The 17,140-nt window shown below is 39.4% G+C and overlaps 1 protein-coding gene across 6 annotated transcripts in view; it reads left to right on the top strand.

Annotated features, from left to right (window-relative positions):
• Positions 1-183: 183 nt before the first annotated feature.
• Positions 184-17,140, top strand: part of LOC119649046 (nucleosome-remodeling factor subunit NURF301) — a 64,564-nt gene continuing 47,607 nt past the window's right edge. For 2 of the 6 annotated variants that reach the window (XM_038051021.1, XM_038051018.1), the window contains exon 1: positions 185-1,374. The gene's annotated coding sequence lies outside the window, so the exon portion shown is untranslated. Of the gene's footprint in view, positions 1,375-17,140 lie in introns of all 6 variants that reach the window. The other 4 variants (XM_038051020.1, XM_038051024.1, XM_038051019.1 and 1 more) reach the window with 4 other exon arrangements.

Here is a 17,140-nt window from a genome sequence, read left to right as displayed (position 1 = left end):
GTAACATTCAGTTAAAAGTTGGTATGAAACTTTGAATGCATTAAAAGCAGATTAAAAGCTTTTAAAGGAATATTTAACAATCATGCTAATAGGTTTGACTAAGGTGGCGTAAATATTATTTAAAAACTACTCCATGATAAGAAGCTGCTTGACATCCGCCCTATAACTTGCCTTCATCTTCTGCGACACATAAATTGGCAGCCCTGCTTGCGTACCAAACTTTCCGGACGGACGCTAGATGCCAGTACTCCAGTGTGACATCGCGAGTGCTTGCAGTTTCTTCGAAGAAGTCGGGAAAAACGAAGGGATTGCGGGAAATTAAATTTACGGTCCATATAAAATCATCAGTTTCAAATTGCTACGTATTGCCGTAGCGCGACGGTTGCAGACGTGAAATTTGTCAATTTGGCGCGTTTTCACGCAATCGGATTTCGCACACACGGTTGTCGCGCGAATATGTGCAGTGGATCGATGACATTTGGTCGCTGAGACGAAGCGGAGCTGTGGCATTTGTCGCGTTGAGTTGCAGGTGAAATAGTTGTGTGACAGTGTGCAACGTTCGTGGGTACGTCCTCAAGGGATTTTTCACGTCCGTAGACCATCAAACGTGAGTTCTTGTTTACATTTTCCAAAAAGTGGAATTTTCTTGCCATATTTTTCATCTTCCTCTAGTTTGTACGGCTCTATGGCCATCTCGCTCTGGCGTGGTACTTGGCTGAACAAAAGGTTCGAAAGGCTATAGATGGCGCATAAGTCGCAGGTTGATAGAAGCCGCACGTTGATTGGCTGAGAAGTGTTTTGGTTGATTGCAAGGATTTTCATTAGTTTTTTGTGAAGTTTCCCATATCTTGCCAATTGCGAATTATCCTGGCCGATTTTGCCATTGATGAATGTATATTTCGCCTGGGAAAAGTGAGTTGTTCGCTTCAGATGCGGCAGAAATCGCTTGAAAATTTCCTGAAGCGCCGTAATGGCGGTTCATCCGTCGACCAATCACCGTCGAGCTTCTAAACGGTCGTTGATCGAATCGACGTCGACTTGCTCGCATTCGCGTCTGAATTTTTCGTGTGGTGGCGGTGCGTCTTTTTTCGCGCTGGAGATTTTATTCGAATTTTTGACAAACGTCGTGCCCGTTTTTAACCCTCAGCAGAAAATAAAAACAAATTGCGTTCGCGGCGTTGTCTGCACCTGGACCCTGGTGCGGGACGAGTTCAAGTCGACGGAAAAACGTCAAAAGTGTGATTTTCTCGGGGATTTCGTCGCGCAGCCAGGCCAGCGCCATTTAATTGGAGGAAGATTTCGAGGCGAGAATCTCGCTCGCAGACAACTGCGGACATCGGGCAGTGCAGTAAATTGGAATCGTCTTGCGAACAGGTGAAAATGCATTCCATTTTGGAATTTTCTTGTTGTTTCCGTGTCTTTGACAGTTGTTGGGACTTTTACTTTCTTCTCGTGCGTTGACGACGGCCGCAGGGGATCAAAACGTCGACAAAACGACAGCAACTCGACCTCCATCGTCTTGTAATCAGCTGAGTTTCGAGTTTGTGAAAAATTTTCTAGTTTTTCAATTTCGCCAGACTGGCCGTCGTCCGGGTGAGAAATTCGCATGTAAACAGAATTCCCGGGAGGAGTTTTTCGCTGTCCCGGTTGGGAAGGACGAACGCGGGTCATGAGGACTGTCTGGGAGGTCGGAATCTTGTAAATTTCGGAGTTTTGGAGCCTTTTCAGGCTCCGACCGAGGCTAAACTTGTCCGGCAGATTTGCATGCCTCGCGAATGTCTGAGCGAACAGCTGATTTGCAATTTGAGAATTGCCCGCTCATTTTTTGTAACGTAACAGAAAACGTAAATATTGACATTATGGACGGAACGGGTTGTGGCGGGGGTTTGGAAATGTCGCCGTCACCGGTGTCATTGTTTACGTTCAGAGCGTTGCCCCTATCGCCGCCGAAATCGACGCGGATCTAATTAGGAGGACGTTCTTAGAAATGGGAATATTTTGGTCGAGGATGGTGCAGGCCGTCGACAAGATGCACTGCGCCATCCTCGGGTATTCGCTTGGAAATTGCACTTGAATGGCTTTGCTTGTCCTGATTTGTGTTCACTATTTGGAAAATGCAGATATCCGGAAAATGAGAGGGGTCTGTTATCACATCTGTTTATAGAAATATACAGAAAATAGTAAATGTAGTCAATAAAATGGAATAGAGAAAAACCATCCAAATTCCTTTGGTGTCTCGCGGAAGTCGATAATTTGCAATTTGTATTTCTAACGTTTCTCGACCTTATTATATTTTGCTTCTTTGATAATCGAACTAACGGTAGCGGATGGTATTCCCTGTGAGTTTATCTACCCTTTGACCACGACTGCAGGCATGATAACTAGTTCCTTCTTTGATAATCAAAATTGCTTTAGTTGAGTACGTTATCCATGGGGGCCTTCTACTCTTTATTCGCATCTGCCCTTAATAGATTACCTATGGAGGTGGAATCTTTCCGTGATTGAGCTTCTGAGTTGACATATGCAGGTATACGGGTTGTTTTCAATATTTCTCGAACCTTTATGATTCCTGAAAGCAAAATTGGGGGCATTCGATGCTCGCTTTTAACATCAAGTTAACTAAAATTATTATCTTGAGTCTAATGCGGTTGCTTTCGTCACGGTTCAGACTTTGCTTTCAGGATATCCCTCCTCCACCCAACTTGATCCATCGATCGCGTTCTCTAATTTCGAAATCAGCTGTCTTCGCCAATAGAATCTGCAATTCGATTTCGGGGTCTTTGATCTTCTATTCTCGTTTTGAATATCTTTTTAGGTATCCGAATGTAGTCCATATGTTGAATGTGGTCGTCCCATTGCTGCTTTCATGGATTGATTATTTTGGAGAGTTCAGGGTCTTCCACTCATGGTTGCGCCTGATTCGCCGTTGGTTGTCTTCACTTTTATTAATGGAGAAACACCGTCAGAAGCATCGCCCTCTTTACATGGCATTTCTGGATCTGGAAAAACCGTTTGACCGTGTTCCACCCTGGCATGCGCTTGGTTAAATTGCTTTACCACGATCCGAAAAGTAAAGTTGGAAGTGTGGCGGGTGTATCAAAACCGCTTCGTGTCTCAGTTGGTGTTCATGAAGGATTCGCCTTTCATTGCTCCTCTTTGTTCTTGTTATGGACACTTGTCACACGGGACATCCAACGTTCAGCGCCATATACACTGCTTTATGCAGAAGATGTTTTTCTAGGGTCTAATAGCAAAAATGATTTCGAGCAACTTGTCCAAAAATGGAATGATCGCCTCATCCAACACGGTCTCAGATTGAATCTAAACAAAACTGAATTTTTGACGGCCGATCCCCATGAAACAGGCACAATCACTGTCAGTGGCAGTGACCTGCCCAGAACTAAGCGGTTTAAATATCTCGTGTCAATGCTATCAGCCAATGGAGAATTGCTTGCGAACGGGTCAAAGGCTGAAGAAAAAGAAGATTCTCTTCAAGACCATCCTCTTGAAGGTATTGACCAGCTTTTCGGAGCTTTGTGTTATGGTCCATGTTTCGCATTTGTAGCATAGCCCAGGTTTTATTGCCACCGCAGCTTTACTTTCCAGTGTGCACAGCTGTCCCTTAAATGAGTAGAAGGCGCTGTTTTCGAGATGAATTCGGCCTTATATTTCGTTAACTTCATTTCCATCTTTCGTCAGTTGTTCACCTAAGTATATACAGGGATACCTCGACTTATCACGTTAATTGGTTCTATGAAAGTGTCTTATAAGTCGAAAATGTGATAGTTTTTTTACCATAAGTTCTTTTTTCAGAGTTACTAATAGAAGAAACTATTTCTTGTGGCTCGATGGCTGCTGCTTGTGCCTCCAATTCAATAAGATCTTCGTCAGTCAGTTTTTGGGAATGTGAACATAACAAATCATCAATATCATCAGCAGTAACTGCAATGTCAGGCAAACGGTTAGGCAAATGAACAATGTCAGTTGTGATCTCATCGATATTTGGTTGATCTGTAGATGAAGAACTTTCAGATAGCTTAAAAAAATGTGGGCATAACTTTTTCCAAACTCCCATTAAATTGTTGGGTGTCACCTCATCCCATGAAGCAGCAATATTTTACGCATTGCAAGATATAACTTTTCCAAAAATCACTCAGCTCCATGCCATCTTTTTCATTAGGCTTTACAGCCTGTGAAAAAGTTCTCCTGAGATAATAGGCCTTAAAAGACGCTATAACTCATTGATCCATCGGCTGTAACAACGAAGTGGTGTTTGGAGGCAGGAACAAAACTTTGATTTGAGGATCGATATCGGCAGTACACACAGGATGGCCGGGAGCATTGTCCAAAATAAGTAAAGCTTTATAAGCCAAATTATTGTTTAAACAGTACTGTTTCACTTCAAGCATAAAATGCTTAGTAAACCATTCTTCAAAAAGTATTGATGTAACCCATGCCTCTAGATTAGCCTTCCATATAACTGGAAGAGTACTCTTGACGTAATTTTTAAGAGCTCGAGGATTTTCGGACCCATAAACCAAAAGGGGTTTCAATTTTAAATCACCTTCAACATTCGAACCCAATAACAACGTTAAACGATTTTTAGCCGCTTTAAACCCAGGCATAGACTTTTCTTCTTGCGATATAAAAGTACGAGAAGGCATTTTTCCCAAAATAAATCAGTTTCGTCCACGTTAAAAATTTGTTTAGACGAATAGTCTCCACTTTCGATAAGTTTCTTTAATATTCCAGGGAGACTCTGAGCAACCACATGATCGGCACTAGCATCTTCACTGTAACGAATATCTCGTTTTAAAGTGTATGAAGTATCCGCGACTGGCAGAAAAAGATTTTGTTTCTTCACTATTATTCTCGCTACATTTATTTTGCAGTGTGTTGATGATACTCAGCGCCTTATTTTGAATAATAGCCCAACTTAGAGGAACCCGTCGCTGAGTTTGATTTTGAATCCAAGTGTACAAGAGTTTTTTCATTTCACAAATTAAAGCATTCATTTTTCGTATATTAGTGCTCTTTAAAGGGACGGAAGGTAGAGCTGTTAGGGAGTTTTACCTTATCTATCAATATTGTTTGCACGGTCTTGCGTGATAAATTACTTTCTCGCCCAATAGATGAAGTCGAACAACCGCGATCTTTGAATTTTAAAATCATAGATTTAACCTCCATTGTAATTGTCTTTGACCTCGCGACAAGTGAATTCTCCTATGCCGGAAATCCAAACAATTGACGTATGCTTGAGGAATAGTGTTAAAGCATTCTTTGACGTAACTTGAAACGACGTTACCTCGAGGACTGCCTGTACATACAAAAATGTAAACGTTTTTGGTTTATATAGAGGATTCATTAGAAAATATTATAAAAGTACACATGTATATAAATATGAATATTTATGAGTCATTCCTCATCACTTGATGACAAATGACGATGAATCCTTGATGTTAACGGTTTGAAAAAAATTAGTTAAAGTCGTCTGATTTGCTTTAAACTTTCTCGATTTGTACAATTCCCGATAACATTCAACACTTTTACTTATTGAAAAGGACACCGTCTGCCTCGATCATCATCCAAATACTCCAACGCCTTCTCAATATGTTCGAAAAATTTGGAAATGTTTTTGGTTGGAAACTCCTTTTCTCTCTCGTCTAAATTTTGTTGTACCAATTCTGTGTCATCTGTTAAAATATTCAACAATTCTTGGTTGGAAAGTGGCACTTCAGGAGTATTAATTACGTAAAATATATCCCCTTCATCGATTTCGTCAAAGCCTATAGTTTTTGCTTCTGGGCAGATTTCACGCCAGGCTTTGTTAATTATGCCACTAGTTACCTCTTCCTTACTTCTAAGAAGCTTCAATATTTTCAACAGCCTTGAGAATATCAAAATTTTTCCAGATTTCTTTAATTGATAATTGCCTATCTTTATCCAATGTCTAAACGTTCGACCAACTGCCTGAAAGTTAGACGTAGATAGTAAGCCCTTGGTCCATGGGTTGCAGCAGGGAAGCGGTATTTGGCGGTAGGAAGACTACTTTCAAATTTTCATCGCTTTGGTTGAGAGTTGCAGGATGTCCAGGAGCATCATCGATTAATAGCAAAACCTTGCGCGATAAGTTGTTCTTCCTACAGTATTCTTTGAGTGAATAAAACCGAAGTTACCCCAGACTTTTTATTATGTCTACAAATAACTGGCAGCGTGGTTTTCGATATATTTTTTAAGGCCCTTGGATTTTCCGAATGGCACACCAGTAGAGGCTTCAGTTTGAAATCGCCGGCCGCATTTCCGGCCAAAGCAAGTGTAAGCCTGTCTTTTGAGACTTTCAAGCCTGATGTTGTAGCTTCCTCCTTGGAAATAAATGTAGGTGATGGCAAGCGCTTCCAGTAAAGTCCTGTCTCATCGACATTAAAAACTTCTCTCGGGCTGTAACCGCTTTCATCAATAATACTTTTAAGCATATCGGGAAATTTTTTCGCTTCTTCATAATCAGCACTGGCAGCTCCAGTCAATTTTAAATTATGCAGACCAAATTTTGATTTGAACTTGCCGAACCATCATCGACTTCGATTAAATTCGAAGGCTTCGTTTTCACTTCTGATGGTATTGAACAAACTCTTCGCCTTTTCTTGGATGACTGAAGTTGAAATTGGTATGCTTCTTTTGTTCATGTCGAGAATCCAGACATACAGCAATTTTTCCGTCTTCTCTAATACAAAGGGTCGGTGTTTTGTTATGGTACTTGCTGGTGAAGAAATGTCCGTCTTAATATGCTCGCGAATTTTTTCCGAATTCCTTTTTATCTGTCTGATAGCACATGCCTTCAATCCTAAGGAAACATCAATTTGCAGGGCTCTCCCTCCGTCGTCCAAACTAATAATAATAACTTGCCTCTGCCTCTTCTTTTTAGAGGAGCTGTATTCTTTATCTATACTGCTATGCGGGTTTTTGATCCTTTTTCTGTTAAAACAATTTTGCCGCTTAGGATATTCTTACCAAGTTTTAGTCGTTAATTTCTTACTCGAAATCAAACTAACAAATTTTTGCCTGATGGGCGTCTTTTTTCTCCTTTGTCCCATAATTTTCGTCTTGTTTTCATTTACTCATAATAAAAAATAGTAAAAATCTTCTTTATTGATGTGAAAGATGGCGCCATGATTGTATCATTCGTATATGTGACGATTTGGCAGGACTAATAGAGCAGCGTGCTTTCTGAGTCCACGAACAACATATAATAAGGTGCACTAGTGCTTCATTGAACAGTAGAGGTGCCAGTTCATTTCTTTGCTTTAACCCGACATTTGTCTCAAGGCTATTATTGATTCAGCCTCGCGCTGTTGAGTGGGACTTTGCCATTCTTGTAGGGTTAGTTAGTTTCACTGGAACTTCCAAGTAGCTATCGTATGCCTGCTTGAAGTCTACCAGTGTTTGATGGGCATCGATATTGGATTCCTAGCGTTTTTCTAGCACCTGTTTGACTGAAAAGAGTCCATTCCGAAAAACTCTTTGTTAGTGATTTACCCAAGGGCTAATCCTTTAAATGAATGTCGAAGGAGGCGGTTAGGAATTAGGAGGGAGCGGGAAAGTACATAAAACGGTTAGCAATTCTTCTTTAATGTTATGAATGAATGAGCACATCCTCCAGTAAGAAAATCTTAGAAGCAGGCTGCAACAACAGAATCCTTCCAACTGTTTCTCCGGTTCTTCTTTTCGTCAGTTACCTTTTAGCACTCATTTCATTATGGGCAAGAGTGGCTAAAATACTTTGTAGATATGGTTGACTTAAACCCGATATAGGGGGCATAGAGAGTCAACCATCTATATGCTCCAGCTCTCTTCATGATTTTCAGAGAAACTGGTTTCCTCTGAGCTTACCTTCGTGACGATGCTGAAGTGGTTGCATATAATTATAGTGAGTGTTATGACATTTTCTAGACTTTTTTTCAGCAGCATAATAAATATTGATTAAACCAGTCGGAAACCGAAAGGTCGACGATTCAGGTATGAAAGGGTTTGTTTTTATGTAAGAATAATTCGCTACACGATGGTTCTACTTATATATAAATCGTAGTTTGTATACGTTGAATATATCTGGTATTCAATTCGATGTGGTACTGACATTTTAACATATCTCTTAGGGAGTAGTAATTTGACATGACTGAGGGAACTTAGACTTACTACAACTTTCTTAATAATAGTGGGATTTCCACCAAACTTCCATATCTTAACGGACATTATTTGGAGGCCTAAATACTATACTACTATAATTTCTTAGAAGTTTTTTGGTAGTAGCTTCTGAGAACGGGCTGTTAAAGTGATTAATCTTTTCCGACCGCCGCACTCCTCCCTTTTCATGTCAATGTCAAAACTAGTAAAAGAAGTGCGGATCAAGAATTTTCATTTCATACCCCACATGGATCTATTCGATGAAAAAATAGCATCCCTTTTTTACGTAATTCATCGTATGTGGGGGATTCACAGTTCTAAACTTCCAATCACATTTCATATTAATAGGTGCATTCAGTTCTGAAGAAATACGTGTGACAGACATACAGGCAATGAAATGATATTAACAAGGTTTTGTTTTCAACAGAACAAAGGAGTAGCTTTGAACACCGAAACAAACACGAAGCGTTTTTGATATATCCACCACACTTCGAACTTTACACTTCGGATCACTGCAGAGCGACTTCACGAAGCGCATGAGGAGCTGCCGCAAACCATACCAGATAAGTTTGTGTGGCGCACGATCAAAGACTTCCCTAGATAAATCCAGTAATGCAATGTAGAGTTAGCGTTGCTTTTTTTCATTCTCTCGGTGGGATTCTCATATTGTGGTCTTACGTCACGGGGCGGGATCTTTATTTGCGTTCATGTTCCTCACTCGTTTCTTCTTCCGGCTGACTTCCTTCTGTCTAAGCTACGATCATCTTTTCATGATGTTTTGGGGTGTTAAGTGCTCCCCGGTTGTAGCTTCTAATGCAGGACTTTGATTTGCGCATCTCGGGCATTGAAATCAAGTGTTTTCTGCCTCTGCAATGTTCGGACAATTTGGGCAATATGCGAATGGTCATGCCCAATGCCAAATCGATAGAGGCATCCTCGATAATCTTCCTGTACGCTCAAAAGTCATGGGTCCAGCGACCTTTTTCTAATTCATTCCGCCTCTCCTGCCACTTAGCAATACATTCAATTCGTGTGAACTGCCACTGGTGGGCAGAAGATTCTTAGTTGAGATATGTTCAATCATAAAAACGTCTCTGAGAATATCAATTGGGGGCCATCTTTACTATCAGGCAGATTCTATTAGTTTATGGGGTATGTGACAATGGACAGAACGTGGCTTCATTATTTCACACCAGAACAAAAATAATCTAAAACCTCTAAAGACGCAACCGCTTGGCAAGTCTGTGGAATCAGTATTTTGGGGTGCGCATGGTATAATATTCATCCACTATCTTGAGAAGGGAAAAACTATCAACAGCGACTATTACATAGCGTTATTGGAGCGTTTGAAGAATGAAATTGCGGAAAAAACGGCTCCGTTAGTAGAAAAAGAAAGTACTGTTTTATCTTGACGCGTGTTACAAATCAATAAAAACGATGGCAAAAGTGCATGAATTGGGCATCGAATTGGTTCACCACACATCCGCAACTTATATATTAAAATGAGTGATTTTTCTCATCACATCGCAAAGGTTTGACGTAACGAACGAATCGAAGACACGATCATTCGAGATATGCTCCCCACTTTTTTTCTTAAAAAAAGTACATTTCTCAGATTTTTATTTGATTTTTTTGAAATAATTGCGGGGAAGATTCCGATCGCCATTGCGTCGCGGTATGTTAATGGTTAAAACCTCCAAATTTTAACATAGTCCTGAAATATATTTCTTGCTTTTGACGATTTTATGATTGATTTCGATAAAATTACCTAATGCAATGCCTAAAAATATTTATGATTGTTTTCAAAAGTCGATTTCGGTTCTCCAGATTACTGATGTTATTGCGCGCATTTGGCTCATCAACATATTCACCGATACTGTGATTGGCGCACAAATGGGGAGTATTAGGGCCAAACTTTTGTTTGGCGCCCCAGTGCATATGCGGAATATTGGTCTATTAACATGCGAATGTATAACCATAGTTCCCGTTTGCACTACAAACCAAAATTACCTATTTCATGGCGTCATCAAAGGACTATGCTTCTAGTGCGAATGTTTAGGCAACTAAAATTCTAAATTTAAGACAGGGTATCAAAAACGTATTTCGGGTCTTTTGTGGGTTCTGCCTCATAATGCAATTTGCAGACGTATGCCCTATCGAAGTTCGTCTACATGAGAAGCTTAATCTTTTTCAAGTCTACTTTCAGTTTCAGATATTCGATTGACTGTTTCAACGGCAGGTTGAATTCCATAGTATACATTTGCTATGCCTACAACACCGCTGACTCCAGTTGGGTTAGTTACCTAAGCTCCTAGCTCGTTTAATTTCTACAAACAAGCATTGTGGTGAAGGATATTGCCTCTTTTCTGTTCACTAACCTCGGGCACAAGCGTTGTAGTTTTACACTCATCGCGTCGATTTCATGATAATACCTCTGCGTAAATGTTTTGCCCGGATTTACATGGGGAGTTAGTTTTGATTCAACTTCCGGGGCAACGGTTCCCATAGTTCTTTTCCATCCCCGATTTCTGTCGGATTGAAAGATGCTGTGACTAAACCTAGGTGAGAAGCAAGCTCTTGTGGCGGCTTTCAGAGCATGCTAATGAAGGGAAATGCATAACTACTGCAAATAAAAACAATTATGCAATAAATTAGGTAGATTAGCTAGTGCCCACATTGACAAATTTCACTTTGACGCACTGTACAGAAACGACAAAGTGGAAATCTACTTTACCAGCCATTGTATATCCATTATATGTGATGGAATAGTATTTAGGAATGCAAATGGAAACAAGTCGGAATACCGGAAGCTGGCGCTTCGGGTATAAAGGTTTTGTGTTCATCTTATTTGAGAAATTTCTACGTACATTTTTCCATTTGTATATGGCTAAAAATCCAAAATAATATTGATCATACACCTATTTTCGATTAACTTCGTGCATGTACATGTTCAATGTACAGATATATCTATTTGAACTAGGTACTACCCCAAAGCTTCATTTACATATACATAAAAAAAACAAAAAACAAATAATGTGCGAGGCCAGATAAAAGCAGCAGGATCACTCTCAAGACCATTCGACATCAACAACGGTCTACGACAAGGGGATGCGCTATCATGCGTCCTCTTTAACCTGGCCCTCGAGAAGGTGATCCGTGATGCTGAGGTGAATGCAAGAGGTACGATCCTCTTCAAGTCCACCCAACTACTGGCCTATGCTGACGATATCGACATCATGGGAAGAACCACCCGAGACGTTCAAACTGCCTTCATCCAGATCGAGCAGGCGGCGCGAGATCTTGGGCTGCACATCAATGAAGGCAAGACAAAATACATGGTGGCAACGTCAGCACCGAAGACGAATCAACCAACAACATCAAACCGCACTGGTCAAACACAAACACGAACAAGAATAAGGATAGGGGAATACAACTTTGAGACCGTTGACAATTTCTCCTATCTAGGGTCGAAAATCACAACCGATAACAACTACGATGATGAAATCCGCGCACGGTTGTTGTCAGCCAACAGAGCCTACTTCAGCTTACAAAGACTGTTCCGCTCGAAACGTCTCACCATAGGGTCAAAGCTCTTACTGTACAAGACTATGATCTTGCCAGTCCTCATGTATTCCTCGGAAACTTGGGTTCTTAGCAAGAAAAATTGCGAACTCTTGGCCGCGTTCGAGAGAAGAATCCTCCGAAGAATTTTTGGCCCCCTACATGAGGATGGACGATTCCGTAGCCTACACAATGACGAAATCTATGAGCGATACCATGACCGTCCGGTTGTGGATAAAATCCGGCTCAATAGGTTACGGTGGGCGGGTCACTTAATCCGTATGGATGAAGATGATCCCACCCGGAAAGTCTATAAGGGCAATATCTATGGTAGGAAAAGAAGACGAGGCAGACCCTGCCTAAGATGGAGCGATGGCGTGGGCCAGGACGCCAGACAGCTTTTAGGGATATCAAATTGGTGGACCTCGGCGCAAAACCGGGATATCTGGAGTTCCTTATTAAGGCAGGCCTAGACCAGATACCGGTTGTTGCGCCGTTGATGATGATAAAAAAAACATACGTATATCTGTCTGAAGTAATTCATATTGATATATAAATGATTAAAAAACTAAAACGAAATGTTTCCCTCCGACCTCCCATTCTCAGCTCACTTTGATCTGATATTGACGAATTGATATGTTGTGATGACGTCACATACGATTTAGAATGCACGAAATTCAGATAAAATGTAGAAGCTTCACCTTCTATAATTTTGTTAAAAATAGTTGGATTTCCTTCAAACTTCCCAAAGTTATACCTTATATTATCCCTTATGCAAGTGGAAAATTTTGTAGTTCGAGCATGAACCTCAGGGAGTTCCGGCTAAATTTCTAAAATATGCTAATATATTATTATTAACTTTATTTGTGCAGATGTCCGAATGGGATGTATTTTGAGGCCTAGACTTCGTTTAGATACACCACTGTGATTTTTTTCAAATTTTTCGGTTGGATAGGCTCTGAGAACGGTACCTGCTACACCTTTCGGGGGTCATATTTTGAGTCCTCACTCCGCTACGTTTCACCCGATATCAAATATGAGACCAGTTTCGTAAAGTACTAATTAAGCCCTTTCATTTGATATGATTGATATGATTTGCACCTTCCATTCGCATGTATGGGGAATTTGTTTGTTTTACACAAAACCTTAAAAATTATCTTTTCTTTCCGTCAAAGTAGATATCCCTTAAAAAAGTGCAAAAGCAATTCGTTTTTCATTTATGAACAGAATCATCATCGAGCTTGAAAGATAAAGCGATATCGGAGGAGAACCCGGCACGTATAGGAGAAAAATTATAGAATTCGTAATCGAAAATACATAATCAATGTGGTACATTACGGGAAAGCTGTCATGCATTAGTACACACAAAAATCGTCATTACACCATCCCCTTAGATTCTATCATTTCGAATATTGGAAAACCTTGTCGCTTACGAAGTAGGCATTTCCTAATTTAATAAATTATTGCAAATAATTTATCTTAGATAAGCAATTTTTCGCGTAATGATTGTAAAATGAAATCGTGTGTAGTTTGTATGCAGACCGAAATGTGTGGATATTTTTTTTTTGGCAATTTTATCGTTTCGAATATAATGCAGAAAAAGTCATTGTGTCCTTTCGAACCAATCTTAAAGGGTTCCTGTTTTTGCCGCTGAAGCTTTGTTTTATTTGCTACTAAAATCTGGGTTCTGTTTATTTTTTAAAATCCTTTTTCACAATTTTAGAGTGTTTTTAAATGGTACTGATTTGCTGTTTCTTTTATGTTGAAGATAAAGGATGAAATTGAAATAAAAAATGTGTCCGGTTGTTGTTGTTGTACATTAGATGATGTATTAGATGTTGAAATTGCCTTTTTTGGGACTTGATCCGGCTTTGCCTGCTTTTATAACCAAACCGTGAACTCTTAAAAAAAATCCTTTATGTCAACGAACTGGAAATTCTAGTTTGGGCCATATTGACGAGTGTTGTCATGTTTCTAGGAAAAGTTTTGAAAAACGCGTTTTCGATGTTAACACCTTCAAAATTTTAGAATATTAAAATTTATTAAGATAGGTATATAGAATAAAATAGAAAAAGAATCAATTAAATCCAAAAAGTGGCCGGAAAAATTTGGTGCCACAAAGACAATTAGTAGTGACTTGTATGAAATTTCCTGACTGACCTTCACTAAAAAAAACCCCAAAAAGAAACTATTGCTAGCATTGACTTTGGAATCTTGAGACATTCTATCGAAATAAAATAATTTTGCAACAAAAAAAAAACTGCTGACTGTGAAAAGTCCCTTTAACTGCTGTTTTGTTTCAGGGATGTAATAGTTTATTTGAATCAAACTGTGAACACGATAGGCGGCCTTAGAAGAATCCAGAGATTCTCAAACCCCGATGCTTGGTTGTTTTTATTGTCTATTAACTTGGTTGAATATATTCCTTTTGTCCTGTAGCCTTGGCCATAAATATTAGGCATAGGATGCCTTTTGTCTTTTTCTTGTTTAGCGAAAAAAATTAAACTCTTTTAGTGATTTAATCGCTTGTGTTATATAATTCACACAATGTTATTAATGGTGTATGGTTGGTCTATCCTTGACCTTTATTGCAGCAGCTATCATTTACGTTATACTCCTATATTAGCTTCGTAAATCGCTGTGTGCATGTGACGCTCCATTCGTGGATTAAAACGTTTTTGAGCACTGTTTTGGTTGTAATGCTATGCTCCCTCACATTGTGCTTTAGGGTGCCCCAAAGATGTTCGATGGGGTTCACATTTGGGGACTGGGCCGGTCAATCTAACAAGGCAATGTTATTCTCTAGACCAATCCATTACGATTGCTGAATTGTAATTGGCTGAGTTAATTTGTTAGAATTTAATACCATTCAAATCGGTGTTACCAAAAATGAACGTTTATGAAGGCATCAAGCCAGTACGACCTTCACAAAAGACCATTTACCCGATGCCACTTACACCTATACATTATAACAGCATAAAACTGCTTTCTCCGTGTATAACAGTGGCTAATCCAGATAATATTTTTCACCAACATGACGTCTTACGAAGACCACCTTCGACGTTTTTTATGCCTGCGAAAAAACAAATACCTATTTCCGAATTTGGTCATCATTTTCCTAATTTCATTCATTATTATTCATTATGCAAACTCTCATATGTAAACTTACTCGGAAGATCACTTCGTCGGGCCGCATAACATTCCTCGAAATTTCCACTCTGCAATGTTGACGTGAAAACCATTCCATGCGATTCCTACTCCAACAGCTGCGGTTTTTTTCAGGCTAACCGTTATAATCCACTTCGGCAAGTATCTTTCTTACGGTACGAGTACAAATAATCTTTCTATTTTTCTTCGGCAGATCCCTAGTAAGCTCAAACATTTTTTTAAAAATCCTTAACAGGTTCGCGAATAAGTTTCCTGTTCAGGATTGTCGCGTTTTCTAACCGCTTTTGGTATAATAGCGTGGCAGCTTGCCTCATTAAATCTTTTAATAGCAGACTGAACTGCTCCCCGCGAATATTGCACTAGCTTTGATATTTCAACGTGACACTTTTTTCTCTAAAAAAATTTTTTTTTCGTTTTGCTATTGAAAGATGACTCATTTTACCATTTTCGGAAACACAAGTGGACTTAACCAAAAAAGCAACAAAACGCCACGTACTTGCACTAACAATAGCAAATACAAACTGATAACACATCAACAAAAAACGTAAAACACCTGTTTTGACTTTACCCTGCAGATGTACTAATCATCGTGAAAAGTCTCATGTTATTTTCCAGGTAACGGTATCGTCCCAGGTTGTATCCAAAGCGTTTGTAAAAATAAATTTTTACGTTTCAATGTATCATTTTCTAGGGGTGCCTAATACTTTTGGCCAAGGTTGTATATTGTGCACTTTGTGAATGATTTCTGTAGTGTACTTTTCGGACTTGTGAGATTTATTTTTTAGGTTTTAACGACCACGTCTAAAGGCATTAGTTCACTTTGATATTGTTGAGAAGGAGGGAGCACAGTCGCTTGATTGTTTTTCTTATTTGTATGGATGTGTGTTGCTGGGCAAATTATTAGTAACAAACAGAATCTCTCTGTATTTTCTATTTTTACTTATTTTTTCAGTAGATATCAGTTTATATACAAAGGAGTTTCTAATTGAGGGAGAAGAAGAATAAGTTACGAAAGAATATTATTTTTGTCATAAAAAACTTCTTGATAGAAAGCACATTTAATTCTTTGTCATCATGCGGTTCTCTGTTGGGAGTTTCGATCAACTGTCCCTTGATTACCTCCATATACTCTTTGGTTCAAGTTGGATTAAATTCCCGGTCAGAGCAGAACGATAATGTTCTTTAGCCAAGAATGTTTAATTCAATTGCACATGATCATGCATTCTTCATCACCACAGAATCATTCTTTAAACATGGCTGTAGCCAACTTTCTAATATTTGCTTATACTGGCAGTGTCTTATGTTGTCCCACACTACTGCCCTATGTCCTTGGCTGAAATTAAAGACTACACCATGAGAGAAACCGGGCTTCACCTTCCCACAAGGTAATCTGAATGAAATTGTTTTCATTGAAGTGGTCAGACGGACCAAAAATCGATCATAATTTGAGAAATTAATTCGTCTGAAAAGAGTATCAAAATATCAACATCTACGCCATCAATCAGCGGAAAAATCTAAGGGCTTCTTTTAAAGTTCTATTTGACATAAGATACCGAAATGGGGTTATAAGGAGAATAATTGTCGAATAAGATCTGGCGATTGATTATGCACTGATGTGGCATTTCATACAGATTGCATTTTTCCCTATGTGTGTTGATAATGGTTCGATTTGTTTTACGCTCAAGTTTCACCTCAGATGTGACCTGAGTCTAATCCAAGAGATGTTGCTTTTGATGCTCTGAAAACGAATATAACTTCCAGCGGATATTTATTATGATCTCCTAGGCGCACCCAAATTTGATATTGAACTTCCGGGCGTTGTACCAGGGGGATTTCGTCTATTTTCTTCTACAAAATTTCGGATTGCATCAACGCAAGATGATCATCTTTGGATGCTGACTGCGAATCTGTTATTCGACGTCTTCCGTTTTATTGGATGGTGTGCTAGCATATGGAGAGTTTTAGGCTCCTAGAGACATAGCTGCTAGTTTTCTCAATGTGGCGATCGAATTCTCCATTTCGGAAAGCGTATAATTGCCTTATTGGGATTGATTGGGTCGATCACGCTGTTCAATCGTACGTACGTACTATCCAGCCGAAAAATCTGAGAAAAATCAACGTTGCCTAGGCTCCAAAATACCCTCCATACCGATATCTGTTCAAATAAAGTTAATAATAGTATATTACTATAATCTTTAGTAATTGAATGCAAAACCCCCCTTAATTTAATCTT

Source organism: Hermetia illucens, chromosome 2 (assembly GCF_905115235.1).
Source record: "Hermetia illucens chromosome 2, iHerIll2.2.curated.20191125, whole genome shotgun sequence".
Lineage (NCBI taxonomy): Eukaryota > Metazoa > Arthropoda > Insecta > Diptera > Stratiomyidae > Hermetia > Hermetia illucens.
Note: the sequence above shows the minus strand (reverse complement) of the source record. Positions and strands in the feature narration are given on the sequence as shown.